The sequence below is a fragment of the Schistocerca cancellata genome, chromosome 3 (genome assembly GCF_023864275.1).
Source record: "Schistocerca cancellata isolate TAMUIC-IGC-003103 chromosome 3, iqSchCanc2.1, whole genome shotgun sequence".
NCBI classification, from domain to species: domain Eukaryota; kingdom Metazoa; phylum Arthropoda; class Insecta; order Orthoptera; family Acrididae; genus Schistocerca; species Schistocerca cancellata.
This window is the reverse complement of record NC_064628.1, coordinates 828823745-828843028: the sequence shown is the minus strand read 5'-3', so window position 1 is coordinate 828843028 and position 19284 is coordinate 828823745. Positions and strand designations below refer to the sequence as shown.

Here is a 19284-nt window from a genome sequence, read left to right as displayed (position 1 = left end):
CTAATATACGTTTATTTAATTGTAACTGCTTGACGAAGTTGCTGAAGTTTCGACTTCAACGTAACTTTCCGAGTACAGTTGGCAATTGAGCGTTCTGCGTACAAGAGGCCTATGTTGTCTGTCTTGAGCAGTTTTGGCTAAAGTTGACTGTATCGGAGTTACTGTGTGACTTCGCTTGTGAAAATCAATCACTTTACCATCAGTGATTGTGTGGCGAGCCTTCTTCGTCTCCCTCAGAGGCGCATTTGTATTGATAGGAAGTCTTTAGTCTTGAACAACCGGACCAGGACAATTTGTTTCGGGCTATACTCGCGACATTATCATCACCACGACGGGACGTCGAAGCAACCAGCCATCGCTTCCAGTACGCCAGATCGTGTCCTTGCAGCTAAGAAGACAGCTTGGTAATGTACGTCCGCAGCACCGGCAAAGCAGGCATTTTTGCTAGGCGATAGTCAGAGCTCAGCAGAGCGCGCCTGTTCGTCTTTTCTAACTTTGTTCTACCTTGGGTGTTCATTGTCTGAGTTCTCACTAATGTAGCAGCAATTAATGTTGGGTTAGCTGTGTGTCTCTCTTAAGATTTGAGTTGCAAGGAATTGGCTCCACATACCACTTCGTCATAAACGTCATAATCTAGTTTAGGGACAACTTCACCTTCACACCGTTTATTTGAGTATCCAATTTGAGCCAATTTGATGTATTGTAAATGTTTCATGTGTTTTTGTTTATTATTTTGTGTTTAGTCTTAATAAATCACATTGTTATTTTGGACAGAACTTTCATTCTGTTAATCGGTAGAGCAACCCTATCATTTCTCACTTATTTATCAAATTAAATTATTGCAGGTGCCAAACTCTTTTCTACTCCAGTTGCAGGGTTGATTACAGTCAGTTTGCGTATCTTTTTAATCCATGTGCAACAGCAAAAGTCGGAGTTAGAATAGGAGGGGCTTAGAGCATCATTTACATAGGTAGATTCTAGAAGAATTTAGTGTTAAATACACTGCTAGCCCCGGCACCTCGCACGTTGTGCGAGTGCCTTTCGCATTACACCTGTAGATGGTTTACTGGTAATCCTCGGATACGTCGGATGGTACGATACAGGGCAGCGCTGTACTGGTATGTACGAGATCACAGGAACGCATATTACTGATAAAAGACATGTACGAGCCTGGAATTTAGGTTAATGGCAGTCTGATTGAGACATTAGGAGCACTGGTAGACGGGTTTACAGCATATCCCCAAGCATCAGGAACAGGCTCAAACTGCGCGACATTGCCCCTGTTCGTGGTAGGTGCACCTATTAACAGGTCAAGGTACGTATCCCAAACATCTGCATCGAGAGGGATGTAGTAACACACCAATCTTTGGATGTGGAGAGGAAGGTTCCGTTGATCATGTCATTCTCAGATTCCCTCTTTTTCAGATAGAGGGAGATTGCAGACAATTAGACTGCGATCTGTAAACAATTGTAAGCAATCAAAACTTGTGGACTAGAGCCAATATGATAGCAGCACATCACATATCTAACAGGAAGAAGTTCAAGTTTCAGTCTATTAGACCAAGTGGACGCTATGAATATCAAAATAATGTCAGTAGGTCACAAGAAGCATTTCCTCAGTTATAGATAATAATAGGCACATGTGTATTTAATTAAGAGAAACTTGAAATACACTCCTGGAAATTGAAATAAGAACACCGTGAATTCATCGTCCCAGGAAGGGGAAACTTTATTGACACATTCCTGGGGTCAGATACATCACATGATCACACTGACAGAACCACAGGCACATAGACACAGGCAACAGAGCATGCACAATGTCGGCACTAGTACAGTGTATATCCACCTTTCGCAGCAATGCAGGCTGCTATTCTCCCATGGAGACGATCGTAGAGATGCTGGATGTAGTCCTGTGGAACGGCTTGCCATGCCATTTCCACCTGGCGCCTCAGTTGGACCAGCGTTCGTGCTGGACGTGCAGACCGCGTGAGACGACGCTTCATCCAGTCCCAAACATGCTCAATGGGGGACAGATCCGGAGATCTTGCTGGCCAGGGTAGTTGACTTACACCATCTAGAGCACGTTGGGTGGCACGGGACACATGCGGACGTGCATTGTCCTATTGGAACAGCAAGTTCCCTTGCCGGTCTAGGAATGGTAGAACGATGGGTTCGATGACGGTTTGGATGTACCGTGCACTATTCAGTGTCCCCTCGACGATCACCAGTGGTGTACGGCCAGTGTAGGAGATCGCTCCCCACACGATGATGCCGGGTGTTGGCCCTGTGTGCCTCGGTCGTATGCAGTCCTGATTGTGGCGCTCACCTGCACGGCGCCAAACACGCATACGACCATCATTGGCACCAAGGCAGAAGCGACTCTCATCGCTGAAGACGACACGTCTCCATTCGTCCCTCCATTCACGCCTGTCGCGACACCACTGGAGGCGGGCTGCACGATGTTGGGGCGTGAGCGGAAGACGGCCTAACGGTGTGCGGGACCGTAGCCCAGCTTCATGGAGACGGTTGCGAATGGTCCTCGCCGATACCCCAGGAGCAACAGTGTCCCTAATTTGCTGGGAAGTGGCGGTGCGGTCCCCTACGGCACTGCGTAGGATCCTACGGTCTTGGCGTGCATCCGTGCGTCGCTGCGGTCCGGTTCCAGGTCGACGGGCACGTGCACCTTCCGCCGACCACTGGCGACAACATCGATGTACTGTGGAGACCTCACGCCCCACGTGTTGAGCAATTCGGCGGTACGTCCACCCGGCCTCCCGCATGCCCACTATACGCCCTCGCTCAAAGTCCGTCAACTGCACATACGGTTCACGTCCACGCTGTCGCGGCATGCTACCAGTGTTAAAGACTGCGATGGAGCTCCGTATGCCACGGCAAACTGGCTGACACTGACGGCGGCGGTGCACAAATGCTGCGCAGCTAGCGCCATTCGACGGCCAACACCGCGGTTCCTGGTGTGTCCGCTGTGCCGTGCGTGTGATCATTGCTTGTACAGCCCTCTCGCAGTGTCCGGAGCAAGTATGGTGGGTCTGACACACCGGTGTCAATGTGTTCTTTTTTCCATTTCCAGGAGTGTACATATACACATCAACAAGGAAAAAAAGAAAAAGAAAACAACAAGAAAAGAAAGAATGCTATGGTCACCCACACGGGTAAACATAGACTTGAGGATTGCCGAGGCACGCACATACCAATGTTGGTGATGTAGAATAATGTAGCAACGATATGTTCAGACGTAGCTGTACTTGTAGTTAGTAGGCAATTCTCTAGCTCTTCGGAGGTTGCCAGTAACATATCTAGTAATTTAAATTGAGTTAATTTCCTTTATTTCATGTTTTTTATTGATTATTAATTTTAAGATATTCTACTTTAATTCTCCGTTAATGCTACCAGTGGGTGCTGCTAACATGATGTACTACTACATACGAAATATAAAACATTGTATGTCGTCATGATTAACGAATGTGTATGACCTGGTTAGAGTTTCCAAAGAACAGGTCTGAATTGAAAATTGAATTGTCACTACGGTGCCTACTGAGGCTCAAATTGCTGCTGCAGATCTAGTTTGATGCTCCAGAGTCATACGCCGAACACGGTGGCCTTCCCTCTCGGTAGTGCCACGTGGCCGTATGGACCCCGGTCTCCTTGTGACTGTATGTTCCCGTGACCACCACTACAAGCAATCATCCCTGTCAATTCTTTCAACAATATCGCAAAAGGAACATCTAGGTTCTCGTAGCCCTATTAGACGACGTCGTTCAAACTCAGTAATATTGTAAGTAGGCTGTTTAGGTTCTTATATTGGTAACGCCACCGCCACCTAGCGCTCTGTATCAAAATCACAGACTACACACAGCACAGCCAGTGATTTTCATACAGAGCGCTAGGTGGCGGTGGCGTTACTAATATAAGAACCTAAACAGCCTACTTACATAGGCGTCTTTGTTGTCTTAAAGACATTCTTGACTAACATCAATTCGCCATGTCCAATCTCGAAGGTAACTAACGCTCATGACTGTTGTAGCATGTATTTAAAGTAAACCTGATTTCCGTCCTCACAGCGGAATTACTAGCGCCACTCTTATTTTCATCCAATTTATTCTAGCTCGAAGTGACGTAGCAAATAACTTACTGAGTTGGCCTTGCATTCTGGAGGGTTTGGTTTCACATCCCCTTTAGCCCATCCAGATTCAGGACATCCGTGGCATCCCCTTGTAATCTCCCCACGGAAAATTACCCTCTACCCCGCAATAATTAATAATGGTCAATCAAATCATCCACATTTATTTACGTTTGAAAAGTATCTGAGCAGATTTTCTAGTAATATATGCGCCGACAGCTCGTCGACGCCAAGGTATTTTTCTAGTACGTTTATTCTTTGGAACAACAGAGGTACAGAGATGTATGCTCCATGGTCATTATATATAGAGAGAGAGAAAGGAACAGCTTCGGAAAGTATCGGTTGGAAGATTTTCGGATTGCTAAAGGAGATTTTATTTACTCTTCTTCGCGCTAAAGCGAGACAGGAAAGTTTGTGCCGCTAGCGTGGTAGATAAAGAGAAAGAAGGACTTGTAAAAGTAAATTGCATGACACTTAAAATCCACGGAAACGGAACATGTACGGAAATGGATTCAATATACAATTTTCCTCAGAAATAAGGTTTGTGACCATTTTATTCTAGAGTGAATGACGAATGCGTTCTCTGTCTGAATCATTGATGATTGTCTGGGCCCTGTACTTAATTGGGAAGTTTCAGCTGTGACGAAGAGAGCCTGCAATCTCTGAGTTTTATTGAAATCGTCCAAAAAGGCTTCGTCTACATCTGAAATTTTAGATCTGTCGTAAACTGAACGAAGTGTTCAAACGATCGATTTTCCCAACTGAATGCAGCGCTTAATAATAATAACGTATGTAAAGATCTTTTCTAGCAAGCCAGCCGCTGAATATTAAGACGAAGGGCTCCACCAGAGATTCTACTAGGCTGATTTCATGTAACTTATATTTGAACTGTACACAGATAAAGGACAGAGAGAGAGAGAGAGAGAGAGAGAGAGAGAGAGAGAGAGGGGGAGAGAGAGAGCGAATGGAATTCTAGAAGTTACTCAGAATCCTCCCATTAGTATAATTTTTTTGTCTGTCTTTGCACGGATAAGCCTGATAAGAAAACCTAAGCCCTTGACTTTATTGTACAGAATTGTGTGTGAGGGTGAGAGAGCGATAAAGGCGACAGATACACTTCTGTACAGACAAAACATTACACCAAGTTAGCGGCTAGCTGCATTAACACACACACATAGACTTTCATCAAAACCAAAGCAGTAAGAGAATTCATTAGACCCTGTCTGATTAAGGCTAATGTAGCGGTGTTTCCTTTGAGAAATACACCGCTGCTCTGAGATCCATCCTTGTCCTGTTACAGCTTGTTCTCCGTTTCGAGCGATAGCGTCGGTGATAGAGCTTTGAAGCACATTCTTCTCCCCCTACTTCTTTTCTTTACTCCAGCAGCGAGTTTTCGCAAATGCCCACTGAATCATACGCACTTGTCATTATTGTCATCATTACTATTACTATTATTATTAATATTATTTTACTCATAACAGATAAGTATCAACTTTGCTAAATAGTACTGAATGCAGCACAAATATTAGGGAAAAAATTGAAAGCAGTACTAAGGAGCTTATACAGACATGTAGATCCAAAAAGCTTTAATTTTCTTGTTGCTCTTTTAGTGGCACAACCGTAGTGTTCTGCACTTTGTACAAGCTTCTATTAATATAGGCTGTTCCACCATCTTATGAAAGGCTCGTAGGGATTGTAAAGTGGGCTTAGTTAGGAACACGTGTCCCGAAACGTACCTTTTGTATATAAAATTAGTTTGAAGATTAAACGCTTTCAAATTTTTCGGCTTCTCGGTACGGATTTTAATTGTACAGTTGTAATTGAATGTATCGAGAACGTCTTCCGGAACCCCTCAGTTTGTCACATACGATTTTTATCCGACTACAACAACATTTGCGAGAAACTGGTACGTTCGCAATTACGAGGTATGACTGCGGTGCTCCGCGAACGCGCACCGAGTGTTTGTGGGCCCTGCGTTGGGTAGAATGTGTCGCAGATATACCCTGTGCAACGAACCGCGCAAAGCCGTAGAGTGCATCGATCAGGTCCCAATGTCTCTGCTGTGCGTGCACTGTGAAGCAGAAGATTTGAAAGTAATCCGATGTGTTTGGCATCTAAACGGTACATTTCCACATATGGGTTCTTACCAGAACTTCACCAAGTCCCCTTTACAAATCACAGAATTCTGTAATAACAATTGGGGAACACACTGTATATGAAGCTTCCTGGAAGATTAAAACTGTGTGCCGGACCGAGACTCGAACTCGGGACCTTTGCCTTTCGCGGGCAAGCGCTCTACCAACTGAGCTACCCAAGCACGAATCACGCCCCGTCCTCACAGCTGTACTTCTGCCAGTACCTCGTCTCCTACCTTCCAAACTTTACAGAAGCTCTCCTGCGAACCTTGCAGAACTAGCACTCCTGAAAGAAAGGATATTGCGGAGACATGGCTTAGCCACAGCCTGGGGGATGTTTCCAGAATGAGATTTTCCCTCTGCAGCGGAGTGTGCGCTGATATGAAACTTCCTGGCAGATTAAAACTGTGTGCCCGACCGAGACTCGAACTCGGGACCTTTGCCTTTCGCGGGCAAGCGCTCTACCAAGTGAGCTACCCAAGCACGACTCACGCCCCGTCCTCACAGCTGTACTTCTGCCAGTACCTCATCTCCTACCTTCCAAACTTTACAGAAGCTCTCCTGCGAACCTTGCAGAACTAGCACTCCTGAAAGAAAGGATATTGCGGAGACATGGCTTAGCCACAGCCTGGGGGATGTTTCCAGAATGAGATTTTCCCTCTGCAGCGGAGTGTGCGCTGATATGAAACTTCCTGGCTGATCCTGGGTAGCTCAGTTGGTAGAGCGCTTGCCCGCGAAAGGCAAAGGTCCCGAGTTCGAGTCTCGGTCCGGCACACAGTTTTAATCTGCCAGGAAGTTTCATATCAGCGCACACTCCGCTGCAGAGTGAAAATCTCATTCTGGACACTGTATATGCATTTGAAGCGTTCTCTGCCTTTGGTTATACCTAGCTGACATATATGCGTGGTGTAACCGGATGACGTTTTAAAAATTTGGATATTATGCTGGATAAAATTTTGGGTATTTTGATATAAGAAACTTGTAGCCGGAAACGTGCGCTGAAGTTTCTACAGCCATCACTGGCCTGTTGAAAATTCGTGCACAACCTGTACGAAAAGAATTCAAATAAATATAGCTGCAGAAATGGAGAGATTTATAACAAACAAATTAACGAACGACGGAGCTGAGCCTCCTCCGTACACAAAACAGGTCAGAACACTGTTGCAGAAACAACGAAAAAATATGCCAAATTAAAACAGATGCAAGACCGGCGTTCTCTTACAGAAACTCGAAATTTAGCGCGGACGTCAATGCGAGATGCTTATAATAGTTTCCACAACGAAACTTTGTCTCGAAACCTGGTAGAAAATCCAAAGAGATTCCGGTCGAATGTGAAGTATGCTAGCGGCAAGATACAATCGACGCCTTCGGTGCGCGATAGCAATGGAGAGGCAATCGAAGACAGTGGTGCCAAAGCAGAGCTACTAAACACAGCCTTCCGAAATGCCTGAACTAAAGAAGATGAAGTAAATATTCCAGAATTCGAATCAAGAACAGCTGCCAACATGAGTAACGTAGATATAGATGTCCTCGGAGTAGTGAAACATGATAAATCACTTAACAAAAGCAAGCCTTCTGGTCCAGACTGTATACCAATTAGGTTCCTTTCAGAGTATGCTGATGCATTAGCTCCATACTTAACAATCATATACAACCGCTCGCTCGACCAAAGATCCGTACCGAAAGACTGGAAAATTGAACAGGTCAACCAATATTCAAGAAAGGTACTAGGAGTAATCCACTAAATTACAGGCACATATCATTAACGTTCATATACAGCAGAATTTTGAAGCGTATATTGTGTTCGGACATTACGAATTACCTCGAAGAGAACGGTCTATTGACATACAGTCAACACGAATTTAGAAAACATCGTTCATGTGAAACACAACTAGCTCTTTACTCGCAAGAAGTGTTGAGTGCTATTGACAAGGGATTTCAAATTGATTCCGTATTTCTGGAAGGCTTTTGACACTGTGCCACAAAAGCGGCTTGTAGTGAAATTGCGTGCTTACGGAATATCGTCTTAGTTATGTGACTGGATTCTTGATTTCCTGTCAGAGATATCAGAGTTCGTAGTAATTGACGGCAAGTCATCGAGTAAAACAAAGTGATTTCTGGCGTTCCCCAAGGTTGTGTTATAGGCCCTTTTCTATTCCTTATCTATAAAAACGATTTGGGAGACTATCTGAGCAGCCGTCTTAGATTGTTTGCAGATGACTCTGCCGTTTATCGGCTAGTAAAGTCATCAGAAGATTAAAACAAATTGCAAAACGATTTAGAAAAGATATCTGTACGGTGGAAAATTGGCAATTAACCTTAAATAAAGACAAGTGTTAGGTCATCCACATGAGTGTTAAAAGGAATGCGTTAAACTTTGGTTACGCGGTATATCAGTCAAATCTAACAGCCGTAAATTCAACGAAATATTAGGAATTACAGTTACGAACAACTTAAATTGGAAGGAACACAGAGAAAATGTTGTGGGGAAGGCAAACCAAAGACGGCGTTTTATTGGCAGGACGCTTAGAAAATGTAACAGATCTACTAAGGAGACTGCCTAAACTAGGTTTGTCCCTCCTCTTTTAGAATACTGCTGCGCGGTGTGGGATCCTTACCAGATAGGACTGACGCAGTATATCGAAAAAGTTCAAAGAAAGGCAGCACGTTTTGTATTATCGCGGAATAGGGGAAGAATGTTACAGAAACGATACAGGGTTTGGGATGGACATCATTAAAACAAAGGCGTTTTTCGTTGCGGCTGAATCTTCTCACGTAATTCCAATCACTCACCTTCTCTTTCGAATGCGAAAATATTTTTCTGACGCCGACCTACATGAAGAGAAACGATCACCATGACAAAATAACGGAAATTCGAGCTCGTATGGAAAGATATAGGTGTTTGTTCTTTCAGCGCGCTATACTAGATTGGAATAATAGAGAATTATGAAGGTGGTTCGATGAACCCTCTGCCAGGCACTTAAATGTGATTTGCAGAGTATCCAAGTAGATGTAGAAAAGTTATCAGGCGAGATTCTCAGTGAACATTTGGGCTATAATTTTTGGCGAGCACCTTACTGGAACACGCATCTTACCACATAGTTTGAATGGTGGATAGTATTTAAACTATCTGGATAATACCTTTATTGAACGATTGGAAGAGTTGCACTCGTAACAGTACACTGGCTCGTGGTTTCAGAACGGTGGTGCTCCAGCACACATTGATCGTCTGGCCAGGTCATATCGCACGGAGAACCTCAAGCTGAGAGTGACGGGAAGGGGCGCGCAGTATCTTGACATTTCTCTCCCCTAACCTCACCCCTCTTGATTCTTTCCCCCGGAGTCATATGCAATCCTTTGTGTTTTCAACTGTAGCAGGAGCACTGCCTGGGCTAATTGAGCGCATCTCTGCAGTGCTTGATACCACCAGAGGGCAGCGTGGAAAATGACTGAGAATCAGAGAAAACATGCTTCGCCGTTGCACATATACCTTGGGGAGCATTTACTCTGCAGTAGTGAAGCCACTGATTCGGTTTACAGTATTTGATCGTAATCCACTATCAACAAACTTTTCCAAACTACATTAACCCTGCCGAATGTGTAGAAAGTGCGTAGTTCTGTAAAATCTTTATTTCACATTTTCAGATATCGGTTTCTTGCATCAAAAATATCGAAATTCCATCCTCTACAATCTCCGAAATTATTGAAACTTAATTCTGTTACTCCCTGTGTAGTTTGCTAATATGCTGTTACTCTCATGTCAGAACACTCGTTGCAATTAACAAGCAAATGACATGCCCGTTTTCAGGGAAAATTCTACCAGCTGGTGAGCCGCGAGAATAAGCACTGTTTTAGGCTAGTGTAGAACATCGACAACTGCAAAGAATTAGTGAAGGGATTCCATTCTGTAGCGCAGGACCTTGAGAAGTTAAGGACGAATGTCTTGTGGACCATAATTTGCTTCTGTCCTCTGAGTTATGAGTTGGTAATCGAATAGCAAACAGAAAATTTCGATAAAAGATATCGTGAGAAAAACAGTGTGGAATGTATGCCTGCGGTTGCTTTTTTACTTTACCGTTGAGAAGTATTTTTCGCAGCGTTTCAGCAACGTCGTTAAGATTAATTCGCAGCACCTGTTTCTCACTTCTTTAGGGGGAAAAAGGAGACAAAAGAAGGGAGGATCGCTGCCGTGTTACTACTGGCTGGAGTCCAGTGTTAATAAGACGGGCCTGTTCCCAACAACCTCCGCGGGGACATGCATATTCATGGAGTCGTGGCCAGTGAGTGCTGACCTCGTCCGTCGGTGGCATTTACTTCGTTCGGTGAGAATGGGCCACCACTCCAAGCTACTTTTGTGATCAACGCTAGACGTGTTCATCTCCTCTGAAAAACAGGATACTGAATTTCTGCAACGTAATGTACCCAGGCTGACGCTTTAAGAACCATGATGTGTATCAAATATTAGAATATAGTGTGAAATACCTAAAACTTGCATTGCAAATATGTAGAAAAGAAAAGTGCTCTTGACAGTCCGGGGCTCGTATTGTTAGCTAATAAATAGACTTTAATAATACTGAAACAGTTTCTTTTTGTGCAAACATACACTTTTTTAGATAGAACATTGCCTATTGACATTAAGAAACTAAAAATAGGGTAAATTAGAGTGACAGTGGCGTTTGCTGCAGGAGTCTAGTGTGAGTCGTTTAAGAGATATCGTCTTCTGCATACTTTCCACACCAACACTTGTTTGCGTCTTTCAACCTGCGTAGTTGCTACTAAAGATGTTTTTATACACTCCTGGAAATGGAAAAAAGAACACATTGACACCGGTGTGTCAGACCCACCATACTTGCTCCGGACACTGCGAGAGGGCTGTACAAGCAATGATCACACGCACGGCACAGCGGACACACCAGGAACCGCGGTGTTGGCCGTCGAATGGCGCTAGCTGCGCAGCATTTGTGCACCGCCGCCGTCAGTGTCAGCCAGTTTGCCGTGGCATACGGAGCTCCATCGCAGTCTTTAACACTGGTAGCATGCCGCGACAGCGTGGACGTGAACCGTATGTGCAGTTGATGGACTTTGAGCGAGGGCGTATAGTGGGCATGCGGGAGGCTGGGTGGACGTACCGCCGAATTGCTCAACACGTGGGGCGTGAGGTCTCCACAGTACATCGATGTTGTCGCCAGTAGTCGGCGGAAGGTGCACGTGCCCGTCGACCTGGGACCGGACCGCAGCGACGCACGGATGCACGCCAAGACCGTAGGATCCTACGCAGTGCCGTAGGGGACCGCACCGCCACTTCCCAGCAAATTAGGGACACTGTTGCTCCTGGGGTATCGGCGAGGACCATTCGCAACCGTTTCCATGAAGCTGGGCTACGGTCCCGCACACCGTTAGGCCGTCTTCCGCTCACGTCCCAACATCGTGCAGCCCGCCTCCAGTGGTGTCGCGACAGGCGTGAATGGAGGGACGAATGGAGACGTGTCGTCTTCAGCGATGAGAGTCGCTTCTGCCTTGGTGCCAATAATGGTCGTATGCGTGTTTGGCGCCGTGCAGGTGAGCGCCACAATCAGGACTGCATACGACCGAGGCACACAGGGCCAACACCCGGCATCATGGTGTGGGGAGCGATCTCCTACACTGGCCGTACACCACTGGTGATCGTCGAGGGGACACTGAATAGTGCACGGTACATCCAAACCGTCATCGAACCCATCGTTCTACCATTCCTAGACCGGCAAGGGAACTTGCTGTTCCAACAGGACAATGCACGTCCGCATGTATCCCGTGCCACCCAACGTGCTCTAGAAGGTGTAAGTCAACTACCCTGGCCAGCAAGATCTCCGGATCTGTCCCCCCATTGAGCATGTTTGGGACTGGATGAAGCGTCGTCTCACGCGGTCTGCACGTCCAGCACGAACGCTGGTCCAACTGAGGCGCCAGGTGGAAATGGCATGGCAAGCCGTTCCACAGGACTATATCCAGCATTTCTACGATCGTCTCCATGGGAGAATAGCAGCCTGCATTGCTGCGAAAGGTGGATATACACTGTACTAGTGCCGACATTGTGCATGCTCTGTTGCCTGTGTCTATGTGCCTGTGGTTCTGTCAGTGTGATAATGTGATGTATCTGACCCCAGGAATGTGTCAATAAAGTTTCCCCTTCCTGGGACAATGAATTCACGGTGTTCTTATTTCAATTTCCAGGAGTGTATTTGTCTACAGCTTGCTTGAATGCATTACGTCTTGCTAATCAGTTAATATGTGACAGGCCAAGCAATAGGTCATGAGTGGATGATGGGATTTACCACTGCAGAAAAAATCGACATGCTCATTATGTATGGGGAGAGCAGAGAGAATGCACTTCGGTCTTGTACGGGGAATGCGGCAAGATATCCCAATAGACATCCACCACCTTGGCAATTATTTATCAAACTCTTCAACCAGGTACCCGAAATGGTGGTTAACACCTATCCCATGTAACAGAGGGGAACAAATGACGACGAACGTTCTTGCTGCTGTTGCAGTTGATACGCACGTTAGTTTCCGCGCAATAGCACGACGAAGTGGCATGAGTCAGGCAAGTGTCCTACGCATTCACAATCTACATAGGTTCCATCCTCATCACATCTCCCTACATCAAGAGTTGCAGGAAACCGATTATGAGAATCGTGTTAACTTCCGTACATGGGCATTAAGACAGGATACTCCATATGCAGGGTGGTCCATTGATCGTGACCGGGCCAAATATCTCACGAAATAAGCGTCAAACGAAAAAACTACAAAAAACCAAACTTGTCTAGCTGTAAGGGGGAAACCAGATGGCGCTATGGTTGCCCTCTAGATGGCGCTGCCATAGGTCAAACGGATATCAATAGCGTTTTTGAATATAGGAACCCCCATTTTTTATTACATATTCCTGTAGTACGTAAAGAAATATGAATGTTTAGGTGGACCACTTGTGATCGATGGCGCTGTAATAGTCACAAACACATGGCTCACAATTTTAGCCGAACGGTTGCTAACAGGTAGGTTTTTTAAATTAAAATACAGAACGTAGGTACGTTTCAACATTTTATTTCGGTTGTTCCACTGTGATACATGAACCTATGTGAACTTATCATTTCTGAGAACGCATGCTGTTACAGCGTGATTACCTGTAAATACTACATTAATGAAATAAATGCTCAAAATGATGTCCGTTAACCTCAATGCATTTGGCAATACGTGTAACGACATTCCTTTCAACAGTGAGTAGTTCGCCTTCCGTAATGTTCGCACATGCATTGACAATGCGCTGACGCATGTTGTCAGGCGTTGTCGGTGGATCACGATAGCAAATATCTTTCAAATTTCCCCACTGAAAGAAATCTGGGGACGTCAGATCCGGTGAAGTGCGGGCCAATCCGCCTGTCATGAAATATGCTATTCAATACCTCTTCAAACGCACGCGAGTTACGTGCCGGACATCCATCGTATTGCAAGTACATCGCCATTCTGTCATGCAGTGAAACATCTTGTAGTAACATCGGTAGAACATTACGTAGGAAATCAGCATACATTACACCATTTAGATTGCCATCGATAAAATGGGGGCCAATTATCCTTCTTCCCATAATGCCGCACCATACATTAACCCGCCAAGGTCGCTGATGTTCCACTTGTCGCAGCCATCGTGGATTTCCCCTTGCGCAACAGTGGATATTATGCCGGTTTACGTTACCGCTGTTGGTGAATGACGCTTCGTCGCTAAATAGAACGCGTGCAAAAAATCTGTCATCGTCCCGTAATTTCTCTTGTGCCCAGTGGCAGTACTGTACACGACGTACAAAGTCGTCGCCATGCGATTCCTGGTGCACAGAAATATGGTACGGGTGCAATCGATGTTGATGTAGCATGCTCAACACCGACGTTTTTCAGACTCCCGATTCATGCACAATTTGTCTGCTACTGATGTGCGGATTAGCCGCGACAGCAGCTAAACCACCTACTTGGGCATTATCATTTGTTGCACATCGTGGTTGACGTTTCACATGTGACTGAACACTTCCTGTTTCCTTAAATGACGTAACTATCCGGCGAACCCCCCCGTGAAGCATGGACCTTGCCGTTGGTGGGGAGGCTTGCGTGCCTCAGCGATACAGATAGCCGTACCGTAGGTACAACAACAACGGAGCGGTATCTGTTGAGAGGCCAGACAAACGTGTGGTTCCTGAAGAGGGGCAGCAGCCTTTTCAGTAGTTGCAAGGGCAACAGTCTGGATGATTGACTGATCTGGCCTTGTAACAATAACCAAAACGGCCTTGCTGTGCTGGTACTGCGAACGGCTGAAAGCAAGGGGAAACTACGGCCGTAATTTTTCCCGAGGGCATGCAGCTTTACTGTATGATTAAATGATGATGGCGTCCTCTTGGGTAAAATATTCCGGAGGTAAAATAGTCCCCCATTCGGATCTCCGGGCGGGGACTACTCAAGAGGATGTCGTTATCAGGAGAAAGAAAACTGGCGTTCTACGGATCGGAGCGTGGAATGTCAGATCCATTAATCGGGCAGGTAGGTTAGAAAATTTAAAAAGGGAAATGGATAGATTAAAGTTAGATATAGTGGGAATTAGTGAAGTTCGGTGGCAGGAGGAACAAGACTTCTGGTCAGGTGACTACAGGGTTATAAACACAAAGTCAAATAGGGGTAATGCAGGAGTAGGTTTAATAATGAATAGGAAAATAGGAATGCGGGTAAGCTACTACAAACAGCATAGTGAACGCATTATTGTGGCCAAGATAGATATGAAATAAAAGAAATTATTCAGATAGTGAAGGGAGACGAAAATTTAATAGTCATGGGTGACTGAAATTCGAGTGTAGGAAAAGGGAGAGAAGGAACCGTAGTGGGTGAATATGGATTGGGGCTAAGAAATGAAAGAGGAAGCCGCCTCGTAGAATTTTGCACAGAGCACAACTTAATCATAGCTAACACTAGGTTTAAGAATCATGAAAGAAGGGTGTACACATGGAAGAACCCTGGAGATACTAAAAGGTATCAGTTAGATTATATAATGGTAAGACAGAGATTTAGGAACCAGGTTTTAAATTGTAAGACATTTCCAGGGGCAGATGTGGACTCTGACCACAATCTATTCGTTATAATCTGTAGATTAAAACTGAAGAAACTGCAAAAAGTTGGGAATTGAAGGAGATGGGACCTGGATAAACTGAAAGAACCAGAGGTTGTACAGAGTTTCAGGGAGAGCATAAGGGAACAATTTACAGGAATGGGGGAAAGAAATACAGTAGAAGAAGAATGGGTAGCTTTGAGGGATGAAGTAGTGAAGGCAGCAGAGGATCAAGTAGGTAAAAAGACGAGAGCTAGTAGAAATCCTTGGGTAACAGAAGAAATATTGAATTTAATTGATGAAAGGAGAAAATATAAAAATGCAGTAAATGAAGCAGGCAAAAAGGAATACAAACGTCTCAAAAATGAGATCGACAGGAAGTGCAAAATGGCTAAGCAGGGATGGCTAGAGGACAAATGTAAGGATGTAGAGGCTTATCTCACTAGGGGTAAGATAGATACTGCCTACAGGAAAATTAAAGAGACCTTTGGAGATAAGAGAACCACTTGTATGAACATCAAGAGCTCAGATGGAAACCCAGTTCTAAGCAAAGAAGGGAAAGCAGAAAGGTGGAAGGAGTATATAGAGGGTCTATACAAGGGCGATGTACTTGAGGACAATATTATGGAAATGGAAGAGGATGTAGATGAAAATGAAATGGGAGATACGATACTGCGTGAAGAATTTGACAGAGCACTGAAAGACCTGAGTCGAAACAAGGCCCCCGGAGTAGACAACATTCCATTGGAACTACTGACGGCCTTGGGAGAGCCAGTCCTGACAAAACTCTACCATCTGGTGAGCAAGATGTATGAGACAGGCGAAATACCCTCAGACTTCAAGAAGAATATAATAATTCCAATCCCAAAGAAAGCAGGTGTTGACAGATGTGAAAATGACCGAACAATCAGTTTAATAAGCCACAGCTGCAAAATACTAACACGCATTCTTTACAGACGAATGGCAAAACTAGTAGAAGCCAACCTCGGGGAAGATCAGTTTGGATTCCGTAGAAATACTGGAACACGTGAGGCAATACTGACCTTACGACTTATCTTAGAAGAAAGATTAAGGAAAGGCAAACCTACGTTTCTAGCATTTGTAGACGTAGAGAAAGCTTTTGACAATGTTGACTGGAATACTCTCTTTCAAATTCTAAAGGTGGCAGGGGTAAAATACAGGGAGCGAAAGGCCATTTACAATTTGTACAGAAACCAGATGGCAGTTATAAGAGTCGAGGGACATGAAAGGGAAGCAGCGGTGGGGAAGGGAGTAAGACAGGGTTGTAGCCTCTCCCCGATGTTATTCAGTCTGTATATTGAGCAAGCAGTAAAGGAAACAAAGGAAAATTTCGGAGTAGGTATTAAAATCCATGGAGAAGAAATAAAAGCTTTGAGGTTTGCCGATGACATTGTAATTCTGTCAGAGACAGCAAAGGACTTGGAAGAGCAGTTGTACGGAATGGATGGTATTTTGAAGGGAGGATATAAGATGAACATCAACAAAAGCAAAACGAGGATAATGGAATGTAGTGGAATTAAGTCGGGTGGTGCTGAGGGAATTAGATTAGGATATGAGACACTTAAAGTAGTAAATAAGTTTTGCTATTTGGGTAGCAAAATAACTGATGATGGTCGAAGTAGAGAGGATATAAAATGTAGACTGGCAATGGCAAGGAAAGCGTTTCTGAAGAAGAGAAATTTGTTAACATCGAGTATAGATTTAAGTGTCAGGAAGTCATTTCTGAAAGTATTTGTTTGGAGTGTAGCCATGTATGGAAGTGAAACATGGACGGTAAATAGTTTGGACAAGAAGAGAATAGAAGCTTTCGAAATGTGGTGCTACAGAAGAATGCTGAAGATTAGATGGGTAGATCACATAACTAATGAGGAAGTATTGAATAGGATTGGGGAGAAGAGAAGTTTGTGGCACAACTTGACCAGAAGAAGGGATCGGTTGGTAGGACATGTTCTGAGGCATCAAGGGATCACCAATTTAGTATTGGAGGGCAGCGTGGAGGGTAAAAATCGTAGGGGGAGACCAAGAGATGAATACACTAATCAGATTCTGAAGGATGTAGGTTGCAGTAGGTACTGGGAGATGAAGAAGCTTGCACAGGATAGAGTAGCATGGAGAGCTGCATCAAACCAGTCTCAGGACTGAAGACCACAACAACAACAACATCCGGCGCACGGTCCGGACACTTGGATGATGTCGTCCAGGATACCGAGCAGCATACATAGCACACGCCCAATCCATATTCACCTACTACGTTTCCTTCTCTCCCTTTTCCTACACTCGAATTCCAGTCACCCATGACTATTAAATTTTCGTCTCCCTTCACAATCTGAGTAATTTCTTTTATTTCATCATACATTTCTTCAATTTCTTCGTCATCTGCAGAGCTAGTTGGCATATAAACTTGTACTACTGTTGTAGGCGTGGGCTTCGTATCTATCTTGGCCACAATAATGCGTTCACTATGCTATTTGTAGTAGCTTACCCGTACTCCTATTTTTTTATTCATTATTAAACCTACTCCTGCATTACCCCTATTTGATTTTGTATTTATAACCCTGTATTCACCTGACCAATGGTCTTGTTCCTCCTGCCACCGGACTTCACTGATTCCCACTATATCTAACTTTAATCTATCCATTTCCCTTTTTAAATTTTCTAACCTACCTGCTCGATTAATGGATCTGACATTCCACGCTCCGATCCGTAGAACGCCAGTTTTCTTTCTCCTGATAACGACATCCTCTTGAGTAGTCCCAGCCCGGAGATCCGAATGGGGGACTATTTTACATCCGGAATATTTTACCCAAGAGGACGTCATCATCATTTAATCATACAGTAAAAGCTGCATGCCCTCGGGAAAAATTACGGCCGTAGTTTCCCCTTTCTTTCAGCCGTTCGCAGTACCAGAACAGCAAGGCCATTTTGGTTAATGTTACAAGGCCAGATCAGTCATTCATCCAGATGGTTGCCCCTGCAACTACTGAAAAGGCTGCTGCCCCTCTTCAGGAACCACACGTTTGTCTGGCCTCTCAACAGATACCCCTCCGTTGTGGTTGTACCTACGGTACGGCTATCTGTATCGCTGAGGCACGCAAGCCTCCCCACCAACGGCAAGGTCCATGGGTCCTATTGGGCACAATTCTGGACTGGGGACATGGCGCACTGACATCCATCAAAAATCCATCGTAGTTTGGAAACATAAAGTCCATGAATGGCTGCAAATGGACTCTGTATTGAATCATATTATTTTTTTCGTTCTTTTCTTTTCACACACACACACACACACACACACACACACACACATATATATATATATATATATATATATATATATATATATATATATATTAACTGAACGAGTTATAGATCTACAATAGCCCATTAACACCAGATTTCGTCGCGCTGCCCTAACGGATACGTTCGTCGTACGTGCCACATTGATTTCTGTGGTTATTTCATGCAGTGCCGCTTTGTAAGTACACTATGTGATCAAAACTACCCGGACACCCCCCCAAAAAATACGCTTTTCATATTAGGTGCATTGTGCTGCACCTATCGTCAAGTACGCCATTAGACATCGTGAGAGAGCAGAATGAGGCGCTCCGCGGAACTCACAGACTTCGAACGTAGTCAGCTGATTGGGTGTCACTTGTGTCATACGTCTGTACCCGAGATTTCCACACTACTAAACATCCCCAGGTCCTCTGTTTCCGATGTGATAGTTAAGTAAAAACGTGAAGGGACACGTACAGCACAAAAGCGTACAGGCCGATCTCGTCTGTTGACTGACAGAGACCGCCGACAGTTGAAGAGGGTCGTAACGTGTAATAGGCAGACATCTATGGTGACCATCACACAAGAATTCCAGACTGCAT

General features: G+C 44.7%; 1 non-coding gene across 1 annotated transcript; it reads right to left on the bottom strand.

Moving 5' to 3' along the window:
- Positions 1-6381: 6381 nt before the first annotated feature.
- Positions 6382-6456, bottom strand: Trnas-cga (transfer RNA serine (anticodon CGA)). Its single transcript has one exon. It is a non-coding gene; the product is annotated as a tRNA-Ser (tRNA).
- Between the last annotated feature and the right edge of the window lie 12828 nt (positions 6457-19284).